Genomic DNA, 17128 nt, shown 5'->3' with positions numbered 1-17128 from the left:
GTATGTTAGATTCTGGCTGAGCTAACGTAAATGATTGCTGTGTTAGCGTGAATTATCTGGGCTGTCGCACCTGGCCCTTTGACCAGTGAAGGCCCCCTGCCTGTGTTTCATTCTTCAACAGCAAAATACCTCTTAGTTACTGGCATGAATCCAGACTAGTCAAAAAAGATCAAGCAGGGGGCAAAGTGGGCACTTCAAAGACAGAGAGCTACACCGCAAAGAAATAGATGCCCAAGGCTGGATGGAAAGGTGACAACTGAACGGGTGTGTCAGTCAAGATGGCTAATCTACCTTGATTTCCTTGGAACTAGGCAGCGTCTGGACAAACAAATAAATATGGGTGAAGAAAGTACAGGGAGGTTGAGGGGAGCTGGTGCCTCTCTTGAAGGATTTTGCTGCCCTTGATTCAGTCATTTCCCTCACCTTTCCCCGACCTGCCTTCAGTGCGTGGAGCCCGGGACCCCTCACTGCGAGTGCTGTCTGGAGGTAGTCTGGATTGGGAGGTTCCTGTGACTCCGGGTTTGGAGTGGGAACCCCATCTTTGAGTTTGACACAGCCCGTCTGGCTTGTAGCACCCCCACCTGACACTTGTGGGCCACAGGAATGTGCATGCGGTAACCCAGATAGTAGAAGAGAAGCAGCAACAGTGTCAGATAGGAGTGCTACAAGATGACATTGAGTTCTCTGGTTCGTTTCAGTTCTGCTCAACACATGCGATCCCCAAAGAGTCTCATTCTGCTCAAAGGTCATCTCAAGTTTCTGAAATAGAATAGGTTTTCATCCCCTTCACCTTGGGAAACACCTCAAAAGTCATATCCTTGTGAGTGACCACCCAACCACACTCGGGCTTGGAGACAACGTGGAGAAGCCCTCGCCCATCTTTTCTGAACCATCTGGGTCCCTGGATCCCTTCCTATGGACCATGATTAGCGAATGGGAAGATAATCACAATGGCACCATCACTAGCCACTGATCAACCACTAGGACAACTACCAGGAGGGGATGAGCACTAAGAAAGCACTAAGGCAATGGTAATGTGATGAGATATTGGTAACAACCTCACAACCTCCTATAATACAGACAAATAATAATGGTGGTAGCCAACATTTATTGTCTACTATGTCTAACACAGTTCCACGACTTTCTCTGGGTTTAGCAACTTTAAACGTTATCTATAGACTTCCCATTTAGTATATAGAAATTTGAGACCTTATACCACATCCCTTTCTGCTCCTTCCATCCCAATGACATTATGATTTTGAATTAAGTCCATATTTAGAATTTACCACTCTGACGTTGTTTATTGCTGAGCTAAGTGGTATTCTGCGATTATATTTCCTTTCTTTTGTTTTTCTTGGAATTAATTATTGTGCCTCTTTTTTAAGTGTATTTATTTATTTTGAGAGAGAGAGAGAGAGAGAGAATGGGCAGGGGAGGGGCAGAGAGACAGGGAGTGAGAGAGAATCCCAAGCAAGCTCCGAACTGCCAGCACAGAGCCTGACACAGGGCTATAACTCACAAACCATGAACCATGATCTGAGCCAAAATCCAATGCTTAACCGCTTGAACCACCCAGGCACCCCTGTTGTCTCTTTTTTAAATTCAATCGTTTTCTTTATTTTTGAGAGAGAGAGCGTGAGCAGGGGAGGACAGAGAGAAAGGGGGGGGGACAGAGAATCCGAAGGGGGCTCTGCGCCGACAGCAGCGAGCCCGAGGCGGGGCTTGTACTCGTAAACCGTGAGATCATGACCTGACCTGAAGCCAGACGCTCAACTGACTAAGCCACTCAGGTGCTCCAAATTCAGTTATTTTCTTAAACCCATGGCTGTGTTTTCCTGCCAACTCCAACCACTCCGTAAAACACCCCTCATTTCAAAACTATACTGTTAGACTGTTTTATCAGATGATCTGTCGGTTCCATTTTCTCCTTGGGGTCCCTCCTCATTGTCCTGCCCCACTCTGCGCCAACATTCCCGACACCGTAGACCGGCTGCAGAGCTGACATCCTCACACATCGCCCTTCTCCTCTCTCAGGACTTGGATCCCCAGACCCGGCAGGGATGCTGGATTTATCAGACCAGGAATTTGTCGACTCTGATGAATACGCTAAGGGCTCTAATGGATGCAGTAGACAGCATGCAAGAACAAATGGACAGTGTGAGCAGAGAGAGAGAAACCCTAATAAAGAACCCCAAAAGAAATACTAGAAATAAAAAACACTGTCACAGAAATTGAGAATGCCTCTGACGGGCTCGTTAGTAGACTGGACACAACTGAGGAAAGAATTTCTGAGCTGGAGGATTTCTTGACAGAAACCCCCTGAACCAAAAAGCAAAGAGAACAAAGACTGAAAAGAAAGAAAGAAAGAAAGAAAGAAAGAAAGAAAGAAAGAAAGACCAGAATATCCCAGGACATTGAGATACTTCTAAAAGGTGTGCTATATCACATGGCCACAGCAACTCAAAGGGGAAAGAGAAGTAACTTCCTGAAAGGAGAATGAAATGCGTGTGGAACAGCCCTACTGCAGGATGTTAAGTTCTAAAAACAATTTGCATTGTCCCAAAATGTCTTCATTGAATTTCATACTCAACTAACAGTGTCTGGGACCAGAACTCAGGATGGGAAACAATTTTCTCCCGGAACTTTAAGGAGAGGTGCCCCTGGGTGGCTCAGTCAGTTAAGCATCTGACTTCAGCTCCGGTCATGATCTCACAGCTCATGGGTTCGAGCCCCACGTCTGGCTCTGTGCTGACAGCTCAGAGCCTAGAGTCTGCTTCGGATTCTGTTTCTGTCTCTCTCTGCCTCTCTCTCTCTCAAATATAAACATTCAAAAAAAATTTAAGAACTTTAAGGAGAAAGTTCTCCCCTGGTCTTCAGCTCCTAGCTGCGGAGAAGTCTCAGGCTAATCTGTTTGCTGATGCTCTGCAGCTGGCCTGTTGTTGCCATATTTTTTCTTTCTTTCCCTGGTAATTTTAGGATTTTCTGTTAGCCCTGTTATAATATTTTACAGTGGCATGCCTTCAGATGGATTTCTCCCCCATTTATCATGCTGGGCCTTGGCTGAGCACTTTTAATCTGACCCTTCCTTACTTCCTTCCCTCCTGGCCAATATTGTCACACTATTGGATAAACCCCTTCTTCCTGTTCTGTTGCTCTTTCTAGAGTGGCTATTAGATGTCAGCCTCCTGGAATGGTCGTTTATCTTATCTTTACTTCCTCTTCCTCATTGTTCTTTTTGTTGCTGTTCTTTCTAGGACACTTTCCAACTTCATCATCCCATCGTTTGACATACTTTTATTTTTATTTCCAAGATCTTTTTCTTAACGGATTCTTCCTGCAATGTTGCATTCCGTGCTACTCTGTATGCACACTTTTCCTTGGCCTCTCTCTTCTTTCTGGCACCTCGCCGTCCACTGTGTCTTGGTGTATTGCCTCATGACAATGCCACTTTCCCATTGTGCTCCAGGGGAATTGGGTGCCTGGGTATTGGTGACACTTACCCCACCTCTGCTTTTCCCAGTCAGCACAAAGTTCCAGCAACTCTTCTCACATCTCCTGCGCTCCATTATTGCGGACTTTTAGGCTGTTCCACATTCAGGAGAATCGGAGCCAGAACGCCACTCAGCCAAAATTCCTGATCACTGCATTGAGAACAGTAAGAGGCAATCAATCAATCAATACTAAAAAAATAATAAATAAATAAATAAAAACCTCTTGGGTGCCTGGGTGGTTCAGTTGGTTAAGCGTCCAACTCTCGAGTTCATCTCAGGTCATGATCTCGTGGTTTTAAAACTTTAAAAAAATATTTTTTTAGTTTTATTCACTTTGAGAGAGAGAGAGAGCGCACACATGGGAGGGGCAGAGAGAGGGGGGTAGAAAGGGAATCCCAAGCAGGCTCTGCTCTAGCAGTTCAAACCCACAAATCGTGAGATCATGACCTGAGCCCAAACCAAGAGTCAGAGGCTTAACCCACTGAGCCACCCAGGCACCCGTAAAAAAAAAACCAAAAACCAAAAAACAAAAAACAACCTCTTTAAAATGCACATTTTTTTTCTTTCCTTGTGTGTCTTAGAAAAAATTCAATGTTTCTGGGGCTGCTGGCTGGCTCAGTTGGAAGAGCATGCAACTCTTGATCTGGGGGTCATGAGTTCAAGCCCCACACTGGGTGTAGAGATTACTTAAGTAAATAAAGTTTAAAAAAATTAATATGCCTAACTGTAGGTTAAACCGTGCAAGTATTGATTGAATATCAAGCCCTAGTTTGGATATGCAAGAGACAGCAATGAAAAAAAGTGATAAGGACTCTGCCCTCCGTCCTAATGAGGGGCGACAGACAACAAAGAGTATAATATGCAGAAGGTAGCAAATATCAGACAAAAATAAAGAAGGCAATGAGGCTAGAAAGTGCTGGCAACTGGAAACAGGAGGTGGTGTTTTAAGTGGTCTTCCTCATCAGGTCGTCCTGCAGAAGAGAAGGCATGGAACTGTGGACAGGTGGGACACAGTATTCCAGGCTGAGGGGACAGTGTGCTAAGAATTCAAGGACACACAGTGGGTCTGTAAACCCAGTGAGGTGCTCCAGCTCTGGGAAGCCAGGCAAAACTGTTACTGGAAAGAACTGGGTTCTAGTTAGACTAGTCAGTCATGAACACTTTCAGCCTCCAGAAGATGGTGCAAGATATTTCCTTATGATTCCCATTGACTCACCTCTCAGTCCAAAGGGATAACCTTAGAGGAAAGAGGAGGACGGGGGCAAGAGAAAGGGGGTGTCTTGACGTGGCCTTTATGAAGACCAGGTTATAAAGAGTTGGGAGGAACCACTGTGAAAACAAGGCCGAGAGACTTTTGGAGATGGGTGACACCTGTACCCACCTAACTCCAACAACCAAGGTGAGAGCTCCACCCCTTGGCTGAGGGTCCTCACTCAGACTCCCAGCAGCTTGTTCCCATTTAAAGTAGAACCTGAGCAAATCTCACTTTACTGTCTTCTCTGTGATGGAGTTCTGACCAATCCCCTGACCTCTTGGGCCCTGTGTGGCTCTGCCCACTTCAGCTGACTTCCTTAGATTTACCTGTTGCCTGTAAAACCACTTACATTGCCCTTCCAGCTTTGTGGGTCTTCTGACATCGTGGACTCTCCTCCCAGACCTGTGGTAGCAGCCAGAACCCCTGGTGCCAGTTAGGATGCTTTCTGTTGCAAATAAATGAAAAAGCAATGCACGCTCTCTTAAGCTCCAGGGGAATTTAGAAGCTTCTGTGACTAGAAAACCCCAAGGTGGAAGGATTTCAGGCATGGTTTGATCAGGATTAGGCTCTAGTTTATCTGTAATTTTCTCAGCCCTGTTCCCCTTGATGTGTCAGTTTCATTGCAGACTGGCTTCTTAAGTGAAAACAAGATGGCAGCCACGATTTTGGGCTTCATATCTGTATTCCACATTGTGGAAAGCAAAAAAAGGTCATCTAAGTCCAGAACCCTCCACTAAAGTTCTGAGAAGCATTCTGATTAGAGTGACTTAGCCGCTCAAAACCAATTTCTCTGGCCAGGGAGAAGGTGCATTCAGACGAGCTTAGCCCCGAACCATCTGGATCCTCAGCGGAAATTGAGACTGTTGGGAAGAATGAAGGAAAGACTAGAGGCCAGAGGGAGAGCCAGAAAGTTTCCAATATAGATCACCCCTTGGCTACCTGATCTCCATTTATGTCCTTCTCATAAGCAGACTTTCTGAAAAGCTCAGGTCCTATGCTATATGCTCAGTCCCTCCCCAAAAGAACGAACCAGTTGCTTCATCCACCTCCAAATCCGGGATCTCTGTGAGAAAAACAATCCTCTGAGAGACCTTGGTGGAGCAGATCAATGACCAAAGGCTAAAGAGTAAGCAACCAGCCCCAGCGTGGCCAAAACCCAGTGGTGAATGAGAACAAGATAACTGCCTTACAAACTCCATTGGGAAAAAGGGAGAAAGGTGAACCACGCATGGGGGCCCCTGGAACAGAAAGAGAGGGACTCCCTACACAGAGTCAGCCTGGTCTGGCTGTCCACAGGTCTGCTCCCTGAAGGCTTCCCTTGAAGCTGGTCTTCCCCGGCTGCTTCACAGGTGGGCACTGGGAAGAATGTCCTTTCTGAGGATCCTACACGTTCAACAGCCTATTCTCTGTGAGCAACTGGACTGACCTAGCAGTTGTCTGACAGCTCTGGGATTCCTTGGCAATAAACTTCCTTAAAATGTAACCAACTTCCAGCCTATTTCTAGTCAATCCCACATGCTCGTAACTCAAAACCAGAGTTCTTGGCTTGTTTTAATATTATGCTCTAGAATTGGCCCTGGACTTGGCCCAGGAGTTCTGTTCCCTGTCTCCTCCCCCCCAGATTAAATAAAGCAAGCCCACCCACCTTTCCCAAAACAAATGTAACATTGTGTATCAGTTATACTTTAACACAAATAAAAATAAAAATTAAAATAAAATAAAATAAAATAAAATAAAATAAAATAAAAGGCAGCCCACTTTTGTAAGTCAAATCTATAAGCTGGAGTGACCGGGCTAGGAAATTTAATTCTTCCCACCAGGCTATACCTCAGCTACATTTTCACGATAAGGGAGACTTTACCTTTTGTCCGATGGAGGGCCGTTAACAAGAATTGCTTATATGAAGTCTATGTAATCAGCATAAATAAGTCTTCATATAGAAAGAGGAATATAAAATCAGATGGATGGGTGTCTTTAAAATGGGATAAGCTTTTCATTAAAAGAGAAACTGTGAAACACATTGTTTGAATCTGAAAGTACTTTGTTATTTGGGATAATAAATCCCTTCTGGAAAAAGGAGTTAGAAGATAGAAAATATTTACAGCCCAGGGAGCCAGAAGAAAAAACAATTTGCTTGCTAATCAGATTGACACAAGGTCTCAAGAAAGACAATTGAATTATGCTCTGTTCAAATGACACACATTTCTTTTTGTGTTTTCCTGCAATTCAAAACAAAAAGATAAGAACGCTGGCTAGCAAATTGCTGTATTCCAGGATCATTGTTTACCCATCTGAAACATAAGTCTAATATCTGTATCAATGTCAAGATTTATAAACCATAATTTAGATAATTGCAGAGCATCAAAATATGGCTCATGCAAGGCATAGTGTTATTAGTTATTGACAGCTGCATAGCAGATACACCACAAACTTAATAGCTTACAACATCATCCTTTTACTACCTCACAATTTCTATGGGTCAGGAGTCCAGGCACGGCTTTGTTGGGCCCTCTGTTTAGGGTCACAAGGCTATAATTAGTGTATTAACTGGGCTGCGTTCTCACAGAGGCTCGACTGGTGAAGAATATGTCTTCACGCTCATTCTCTTGTTGAGCTATATGACTGAAGTCCCAGATTTTTGCTTGCTTTCCACCAGAGGCCGGCTGTAATTCCTTGCCTTCCTAACATAGCCACTGACTTCATCAAACAGGCAGTGAGAGGCTAACACTTTTGTCACATTCTATTGGCTAAAAGCAAATCACATGTCCTGCCCACACGCAAGGAAAGTATACATTAGATTGAAAGACTGTGGAACATTAGGGATTAGGAAAACCAGGTGCGAATCCCATCCATAACACTTTCTAGCTTTGTGTTCTTGAAAAGTAGCTGAATCTCTCCTAACCTCAGTTTACCCGTGTATAAAATGGGCTATTATATTCAGACATGAAGTAGGATGTTTTCAACTGCAGGTAAATGAAGGCCAATTAAAAGTAATAAACAATGAGAGATTTCTTTTCTTACAACAAGAAATCTGGAGATGAGGCAGTTTCAGGGTTAATCTTACCTTTCAACATCTTCAGACAAAGTTTATTTATTCTCTATTCTGTTCACTTCGGGGTGTTGGATCTTGTTCTCAGCCTTATGTCTTCATGGTTTCAAGATGGAGACAGATGCTCCCACTTGCCTTTTTTTTAAATTTTCTTTTTGAGATTTTTTTTTTTTCTAGAGAGAGAAAGAGCGTGCGCTGGGGAGAGGGGCAGAGGGACAGAAAGAGACTCCTAAGCAGGCTCCATACTCAGCATGGAGCCCTACGTGGGGCCCAATCCCACCACCCTGGGATCATGATCTGAGCCGAAATCAAGAGTTGGATGCTCAACAGACTGAGCCGCCCAGACGCCCTTGCTGCTGTGGTTTTAAGTTTTTTTCATTAGTGGACTATTTCTTAAGTTTAAAGAAGAACTGAAGTTCTCATACACTCCCTCTCTCCCTTTCGGTCTCTCCTATTATTAACATCTTGCATTGGCATGGCACGTTTATTAAAATTAAGGAATCAATATTGACACGTTATCATTAACTGAAATCCATAATTTATATTAGATTCACTCTTTGTTTTGTAACGTTCTCTGGGTTTTGACAAATGTATCATGGCATGTCTCCATCATCACCATATCCTACAGAACTGCTTCGGTGCCCTAAAAATCCCCCCATGCTCCACCTGTTCATGTCTTCCATTCTCCCCTCAAGTGTCTGACCCATAATCTTGCATTTTCCAGAATATCATACAGAAGGAATCATACAGTATGTGGCTTTTCAGATATGCTGCTTTAACTTTGTAATATGCATTTCAGCGTCCTCTACGTCTTTCTGTGGCTTGATAGCTCTTTTCTTTTTATTGCTGCAAAACACTCTATCAACTGAATGCAACCCAGTTTTTTTATTCACCTACTGAAGGACATCTTGGCTCCTTCCCATTTTTTGGTGATTACTATTATAAACATTTGTGCACATGTTTTTGTGTGGACATGGGTTTTAAGTTTGTTTGGATACATACCTAAGAGTGTGATGGCTGGGTCATGAGATAAGACTATGTTTACTTTTGTAAGAAACTGTCAAACTGTTCCAAAGTAGCTGTTCCATTTCACACTTCCATCATCAGTGAATGGAGATTCCTACTGGTCCACAGCCTTACTGACATTTGGTATTGACAGTGTTTTGGATTTTAACCATCCTAATAGGTATGTAGTGGGGTCTCACTGTTTTAGTTTACAACTCTCTAGTAAATATGAGGTGGTGGTTGGAGCCTAGGGTTTCTGAAACTATGGTTATGGAGAGTGGAGTTATTGGTGAGGACAAGGTCAAGGGAATACCAGTGGAAGCAAGTGGTTGTGGTAGGGCAGGAGAAGACTCCTGTAGGAGAGGAGGCTTGAGAACTGAGAGATCAGGTCAGAAGAACTGTCTACATAAACATTGACATCATAGAATCTTAGGCTAGGGTTTGGAGGGGAGCACATGGTGAATGAAAAGAAAGCATCCAGAATAGTAACTAAGAAGGTTGACAAGGGCTTGGAGAATAGAAGAAAAGCACCAAAGGAGAAGGAGAAGGAGGAGGAGGAGGAGAAGGAGAAGGAGAAGGAGAAGGAGAAGGAGAAGAAGAAAGGGAAAAGCACCTTATTCTTAAATACTCCAGGCAGGTGCTAAAACAAAGAGAATGGGATAGAATTAAGACTCCAGAAACCATACATCTCATGGTCAACAGATCTTCAACAAGGATGCCAAACCATTCAATGGGGGAAAGAATAGTCTCTTCAACTGATGGTGCTGGGACAACTGGATATCCACATACAAAAGAATAAAGTTGGATCCTTACATCACACCATATGCAAAAATTAACTTAAAATGGATCAAAAGCACAAATATTGAATCATCATATTGTATATCTGAAATTAACATAATGTTACATGTCAATAAAAAAAAACCCACAGAGATAATACTTTTAGAAAATGGTTCATGGGACACTTGGGTGGCTCAGTCTGTTGAGCATCTGACTCTTGATTTTGGTTCAGGTCACCATCCCAGGGTCATGGGATTGAGCCCTGCATCAGGCTCTGCACTGAGCATAGAGCCTGCTTCAGATTCTCTTTCTCTCCTCTCTCTCTCTCTCTCTCACTCTCTCTCTCCCTCTGCCCCTCTTTCTCGCCCACACAGTGTCTCTCTCTCTAAAATAAAAAATAAAAATAAAAATAGATCAAAGACCTGATTATAATTAGTAAAACTATAAAACTCTTAGAAGGAAACATAGGGGTTAATGTTTTCATTACCTTGAATTGAGCAATGGCTTCTTATATGTGACCAAAACACAAGCAACAAAAGAAAAAAATTAACTGGATATCACCAACATTAAAAAACTTCTATGCATCTATCAAGAAAGTGAAAAGACAACCCACAGAACAGGAGAAAATATTTGTAAATCATATTTCTGATAAGTTTCTAGCATCCAGAATATCTAAACAACTCTTAAAATTCAACAACAAAAACACAACCAACCCAATATTTTAAAAATGGGCAGGGGATTTGAATAGACTCTTCTCTAAAGAAGATACATAAATGAAACCAGCATGTGACAAAATGCTCAACACAGCAGTCATTAGAGAAATGTAATCAAAGCCACAATAGCACACACTTCATCCCCACTAGGACACATGTGATAATAATGTTACCAAAAATAACAATAATAATATGAGAAAGAACAAATGTTGAGGAAGATGCAGAGAAATTGGGACCCTCATACATTGTTCGTGAGAATGTAAAATGGTGTTGCCACTACAGAAAACAGCTGGGCAATTCCTCAAAAAGTGAAACATAGAATCAGCAATTCCACTCACAGGTATGTACCCAAAAGATTGAAAGCAGGGACTCACATACTTGTACACCAACGTTCATAGCAGCGTTATCCACAATGGTCAAAAGATGGAGACACCTTAATATTTATCAACAGATGAATGGCTACACCAACTACGGCACATCCACGCAACGGAATACTACCCAGCCATAAAAAGGAAAGAAGGACTGATGCATGCTTGCCAAGAGTTTAGCTAAACTACTCCATGGAACACTGCCTTGGCATACATTTTGTTTGGCCAAGCAACCTTCGGGACCTCAGCCTGATACCAGCCTCCTCATGCAAGCACATGCGTTTAATAGCAGCCCAGACTCATAGGCAAATGTAGGTTCCTGATACGACTTCTGCAACAGCCTTTGGGATAAGCAGATTCTCCTGCCTCCCAGTGCCCTTAGATGGGATCCCTGTGAGACTTACCAAAACCATGCTTTTGGGGTTTAAACTGAGCAATTGAGCTCTAGCTCAGGAACCCCCAAAGCACTCAGGCCTGTGGCTCAGGTCCTGCCCCTCTCTGCACTCTGCCTTGACCTCCTTTGTGGCCCCTGGAGTTGCGTACTTCCTCCAGGACCTGTGAGTAATAAACTGCTCTACTGCAATTTCTCCTGTGGTTGAACTGGGGCTCGCCATTGGCACCCTGTGTTCCACTGAACGAATGTTAATTTCACAAAGTCATAACAATGCTACAACATCGATGAACCTTAACGACACTATGCCAAGGAAAAGAAGCCAGACACAAAAAACTATATATATATATATATATATATATATATATATATACTGCACAATTCCCTTTATATGAAATGTCCAGAAGAAGTGAATCTGTAGAGACAGAACATAGATTAGTGGTTGCCAGGGACTGAGGGGGAAGGGGAATAGGAGTGACTACTTAAAGGGTATAAAGTTTTATGTTTGAGGATGAAGGTTCTGGAGCTAGATAGTGGTGATCACATAACGCTGTGAATGTACTGAATTGTACACTTTAAAATGATCTCCATGACGAGAGTTTTATGTTGTATGAGTATTACCACTGAAAAAAAAAAAAACAAAAAAGGAAAGGACTCTTCACGGAGGGAGGGGAATGAGCCAGCCCCAGAAAACAGGGTGAGGTGCTTTCTGGGGGGGCAGTGCAGGTACACGTGGGCCACAGGGCAGGGGCACCTCAACGGTCCAGAGGTGCACCTGTGGCTCCCACATAGCAAGGCAGAGTGACCCTCTGACGGTTCCCAACTAAGCACATAAAAAGCCTTCAACGAATTTTTCTTGAAAGAAAGAAGTTCCCTGCCTGTGCTGTGAAGAGTGATGCCTCTCCCTTCCCCTCTCCAACCCCCCAAACACTGCAGCACCAGAAGAACAAAACCTTTCAAGTGGCCTGGAAATGCTAAACCATTCTTTGCCCTGACCAAAGAATGGCTCTTACAAGGTCAGAAGCGGGATCTTGTCGCCCTCCTCTGGTCACTGAGCAGCTTTGGTTTTTCTCCCTCTGCCTAAGGCGAGGACCACCCGCTGCCTCGCTGGCTGGATTGGAGCTGGCTGGGCAGTCTCCCCTTGCTGTGTGCGCAGAGCTGGGTCCCGAGATGTTCTGGGAGCTGAGGTGCCAGGGGCCGTGAAAGTAGCACACCCTTGCTGTCCCCTCCCCTCTTCACGCGCACACTGGTGTCCTGTACCCTCCGACCTCCCACGCAGCAGGCTCCTGGGTCTCAGCTGCCCTGCTCTCCCATGTGACCCCGCAGACACCCACATCCCTCTGCTCACTGCTTGAAAGACAAGTTCACACCCTTTTCCATGTATATTGCTGACCCCTACGGACAGCCTGGAGAAATTACAAAGATCTAATGCTTCTGAGCTATAGTGCAAGGCTTCCTCCTTTGCAAGTGACAAATTGGGCTTCTACCCCAGCTTTCAGTTCTCAGGAGGGAACTCTCGATCCTCTGACAGACTCCTCACCAAGAAGGCTCCCCTTCCCTGGCTGGTGATAAAAGTCAGACTGGACAACAGGTGTCCCTCTGTCTCAGGTGGTCTAATTCCATCCATGAAGACCCAGTGGAGTGCTGTCCAGTTCACCAGAACTTCCACCTTCCCTCCTGGATCTGAGATGGGCTGGCCTTTGTGTAGATAAATAGCTGTCTGCTCAAGGTACCTGGAGAGATCTTCAATACCTTGCCCACCCAAAGGTATTTCCCTTACGAGCCGACCACTTCACCTTGATGTATCCATAAACCATCAATGAAAGATACTCTGTCTCACAACAAGAGGAATGTAAAATAAAACTTCACGGAGCTACCATTTTTTGCCACAAGACTGGCAGAGATCAAAAAGTCTGATAATTCACCATGTGGGTGATTCAAGAGGATAAACACAAGACAGTTTCCTATGTGTTGCGCATGAGGGTGCAAATTGATACAGCCTCTACCAAGAACAAGTCAGCAATATCTGTCAAAATTTTAAATGCACGGGTGCTTTCACCCAACAATTCACCTTCCAAGTATTTATTCTATAGCTGTACTTGTGCATGGATGAAACGACAAGGATGTGTATTGCAACACCGTTTGTAGTAACAGAAGATGAGGGAAATCCTCATCAGGAGACTGGCTTAAATAACCCATAGCACAAACACCAGGAGAACACCATGCATTTCTTTTGGTAATGAGGCTGTTTTCTATGTTCTAATGGGAAAATACCTCCAAGGTTTTACTGTTAACTTAAAAAGGTAGCATGTCATACAACGTACTATTTCCATTTGAGCGGAAGTGGATAGATAGATATAGATAAATAATCATATGTGTTTATAAATGTGTAGAACATGCCTGGAAGGATACTCAATAAACTGGTAGTATGATTTTTATGGGAAAGAGAACTAAGGGATAAGGAAGAGAAAGGCACATTTGACTCAATGCCCGCTTTTCTACATCGTGGTAAAATACGCATAAAGTTCACCATTTTAACCATTTGTAAGGGCACAGTTCAGTGGCATTAAGTGCATTCACATTGTTGAGTATCACCACCACCATCCATCTCTGGGGCTTTTCCATCTTTCCAAACTGAAGTTCTCTCCCCATTAAACAATAGCTCCCCATTTCCCTCTCCTCCCAGACCCTTGCAACCCCTATGAACTTGACTACTCCGGGTACCTCACCTAAGTCGAATTATACAGTATTTGCCTTTTTGTTTCTGGTTTATTTCACTTTGTGTCATGTCTTCATCAATACCTTTTTATGTCTTTAAAAGCACCAGGAGAGCTTTTTAAAAAATACTGATGCCCACGTCTTCCCCCTAGAAAGTCTGATTTCATAGGTGTGCAGTCCAGCCGGGTCACCAGGGTTTTTAAGGCATTCCAGCTGAGGGGCGCCTGGGTGGCTCAGTCGGTTGAGCGTCCAACTTCGGCTCAGGTCATGATCTCACAGTTCGTGGGTTCGAGCCCCATGTCGGGTTCTGTGCTGACAGCTCAGAGCCTGGAGCCTGCTTCAGATTCTGTGTCTCCCTCGCTCTCTCTGCCCCTCCCCGACTCGTGCTCTCTCTCTCTCAAAAATAAATAATAAACATTAAAAATTTTTAAAGATAAGACGTCCCAGATGATTCTAATGTTTGGTGAGGCTGAGTATTCTCCCAAACCACATCAGACATGTCTGAAATGTTCCCAGCCTCTCATGTCTCACCTCTGACCTACTCATTCAGAATTTTCAGGAATATGCCATTTGAACCAACACTCTGAGTGACTCCAAGAGGCCATCCTGGCTTGGAGGGAAGCACTCTACCACACCATAAGCTGGCCTGGGATGCGAGACACTCAGCATGCAGTCAGTTCCCAGCTTTGGGGATTGACATGCATGGAGCTGTCCCCACTGGGTACTGTAGAAACAGAATAGAAAAATTTTACTATTTAAGGAGAAAAAGCTAAGAGGATAGTGATAGTGACCATTAGAGTGATAATGATCGTTTTCACACTTACCTATGATAGACTAGATTCTTTTTTTTTTTTAACGTTTATTTATTTTTGAGACAGAGAGAGACACAGCATGAGCAGGGAAGGGGCACAGAGAGAAGGAGACACAGAATGCGAAGCAGGCTCCAGGCTCTGAGCTGTCAGCACAGAGCCCGACACGGGGCTCGAACCCACGGACCGTGAGATCATGACCTGAGCCGGTCGGACACTTAACTGACCAAGCCACCCAGGCGCCCCTAGATTCTTTTTTTTTTTAATGTTTATTTATTTTGAGAGAAAAGAGAGAGAGTGTGTGAGAGAGGGAGAGAGAGAATCCCAAGCAGGCTCAAACACCTCTTCCTACCTGCCTGTTTTTTTTTTTTTCAACGTTTTTTTTATTTATTTTTGGGACAGAGAGAGACAGAGCATGAACGGGGGAGGGGCAGAGAGAGAGGGAGACACAGAATCGGAAACAGGCTCCAGGCTCTGAGCCATCAGCCCAGAGCCTGACGCGGGGCTCGAACTCCGGGACCGCGAGATCGTGACCTGGCTGAAGTCGGACGCTTAACCGACTGCGCCACCCAGGCGCCCCCTACCTGCCTGGTTTTTTAAGCATATACTGGAGCAGCAGCACTGCCCAAGAGAAATAGAAGGTGAGCCACAAATGCAAACCACATAGATCATTTTAGATTTCCTAAAAAGCCATATCAAGAGACAGTAAAAAGAAGCAAATGAAATTTATTTTGAAAAATATCTTTTATTTAACTCAATATATCTAAAATAGTGTCTTTGAAAGTGTAATCAGTATAAAGCATTATTGAGATTCTGTTTTTCATACTAGGTGTTTGAAATCCAGTGTGTTTTACACATACAGCACATCTTAATTCGGATGAACCATATTTAAAGCATTCAATAGTCCTGTGTGGCTGGTGGCTGCCATATTGGACAACACATACTAGAGACCCAGGATATCCTTGGGAAGGGTACCACTGCACAATCATGGCTCATGTATAATCAGAGACAGCAGGGTCCTCACAAAATAGTATGTGGAATTCTTAGTTATCGACTGGAGCAGAGAGAAGTCAAGGACAGGACAAGAAAAGCAAATTCAAATTCACATGGGGGTGCCCAATGCTGAGCAGGGGACCGCACTACAATTCTCTGCCTGGGTCCGTGGTCTAAGACAGCAGGCTAAGGGGCTGCAAGGGGTATTGACACACAGGACTGAGAGCCCCCGGTGAGCAGGACTTTCAGAGGAAGGAAGAAAGACAGGGAGCCGCAGGGCCATACAGAGAAGTGAGGAGTGCCTCACACTTGCTTTCGCCCCCCTTCAGCAGGCCTGCCGACCTCTCCACTAGCTTTAATCCCACACAGAGCACCTCTCCTCCCAGGAACATTCCACAGCAGCCTTTATGTCAAGCCAGCCATGTAAGCAGTCTTTCAGGCAGCACCTCCAAGTGGGATCCCACAAAAAGATGAGCAGATCTTACTATCAAATGCCTTCTTGAAGAGATCAGAAGAATACAAAGGAGCTGGTTGGCCAAGGGCCCTGAATGCTAAGACTGTAAGGAAGGGTCAGAGAAGGGACTTATCCCCAGAGCCCAATGGTTACCTGTCAAATCTCAAGTGCCGTAGGGGAAAAAAATAGAAGAGAAGAAAGGAACCCTGGCTTTATTGGGCTATCTGTTGTGGTGGGATGGAGGTGGTTTAAAAACAGCTCCCCTGAATTTTCTAGCACTCTTTGAAAAAACAGGTTCCTTGGGAAGAGGTATGTATTTGGAAGAGTTTTTCTCTATGCAGGTACCCAAACATACTTTGTATTCACACACACACACACACACACTCCACAGGTTTTTGGAATTAATGGCATTAGACAGTACTGAAGAAGTTAAGCAAAGCAATACACTTAAATCTCATTGGAAAAGACAGTCTGATGGCATGAAGGGCAGGGGACAGAGATCCCAACTGACCACATTTGCCTTCCTTGCAGATCCTGGGCCTATGCTAAACCAAGTCATGCTGTTACATAGTTTTAGAAAGGGCAGGGCAGCATGAAGTACTTGAAGTTCTTCAAGCAGCCTTCAAACCTGCTGTAAGAGGTGATGGGCTACAGCTAATAACCCAGCAGAGAAGTGTGAAGTCTCAACTGCATAATTAACGCTCACCAATGGAGCTTACCTCCAGTGAAAGGTGTATTCAAAAGAACAAGGAAGTGTGTCTAATGGGCCCCTGGAGGTGGTTGTGTTCATAACAGGGAGGGAGGATTAAGTTTTGAAGCCAGAAATAATTTCCACCACCTCACCACACATATCCAAGCAGGAAAATCCCATCCTAGCCAACCCTTGCCTCACAAAAAACCACATATGATATGTTGCCCGCCATGTTTTTCTACAAGGCATCACATAGGGCTAAGCTGTATGTATTCCCTTCAGTGGAGCCAGGGAAGGGCCGGGAGGGTGGGAGAGTGAGCTGGAAAAGAGGCAAGGATGTCAGTTGGGGGCTTTTTTGTTTGCTTATCTTTAACGGTTGTTTTATGCCCACCCACGAAAAAAATGTATTGCTGC

This window comes from Lynx rufus, unplaced genomic scaffold (assembly GCF_022079265.1).
Source record: "Lynx rufus isolate CCGP_SWC_20201006 ecotype Redwood Valley unplaced genomic scaffold, mLynRuf1.p SCAF_20, whole genome shotgun sequence".
NCBI lineage: Eukaryota > Metazoa > Chordata > Mammalia > Carnivora > Felidae > Lynx > Lynx rufus.
Note: the sequence above shows the minus strand (reverse complement) of the source record.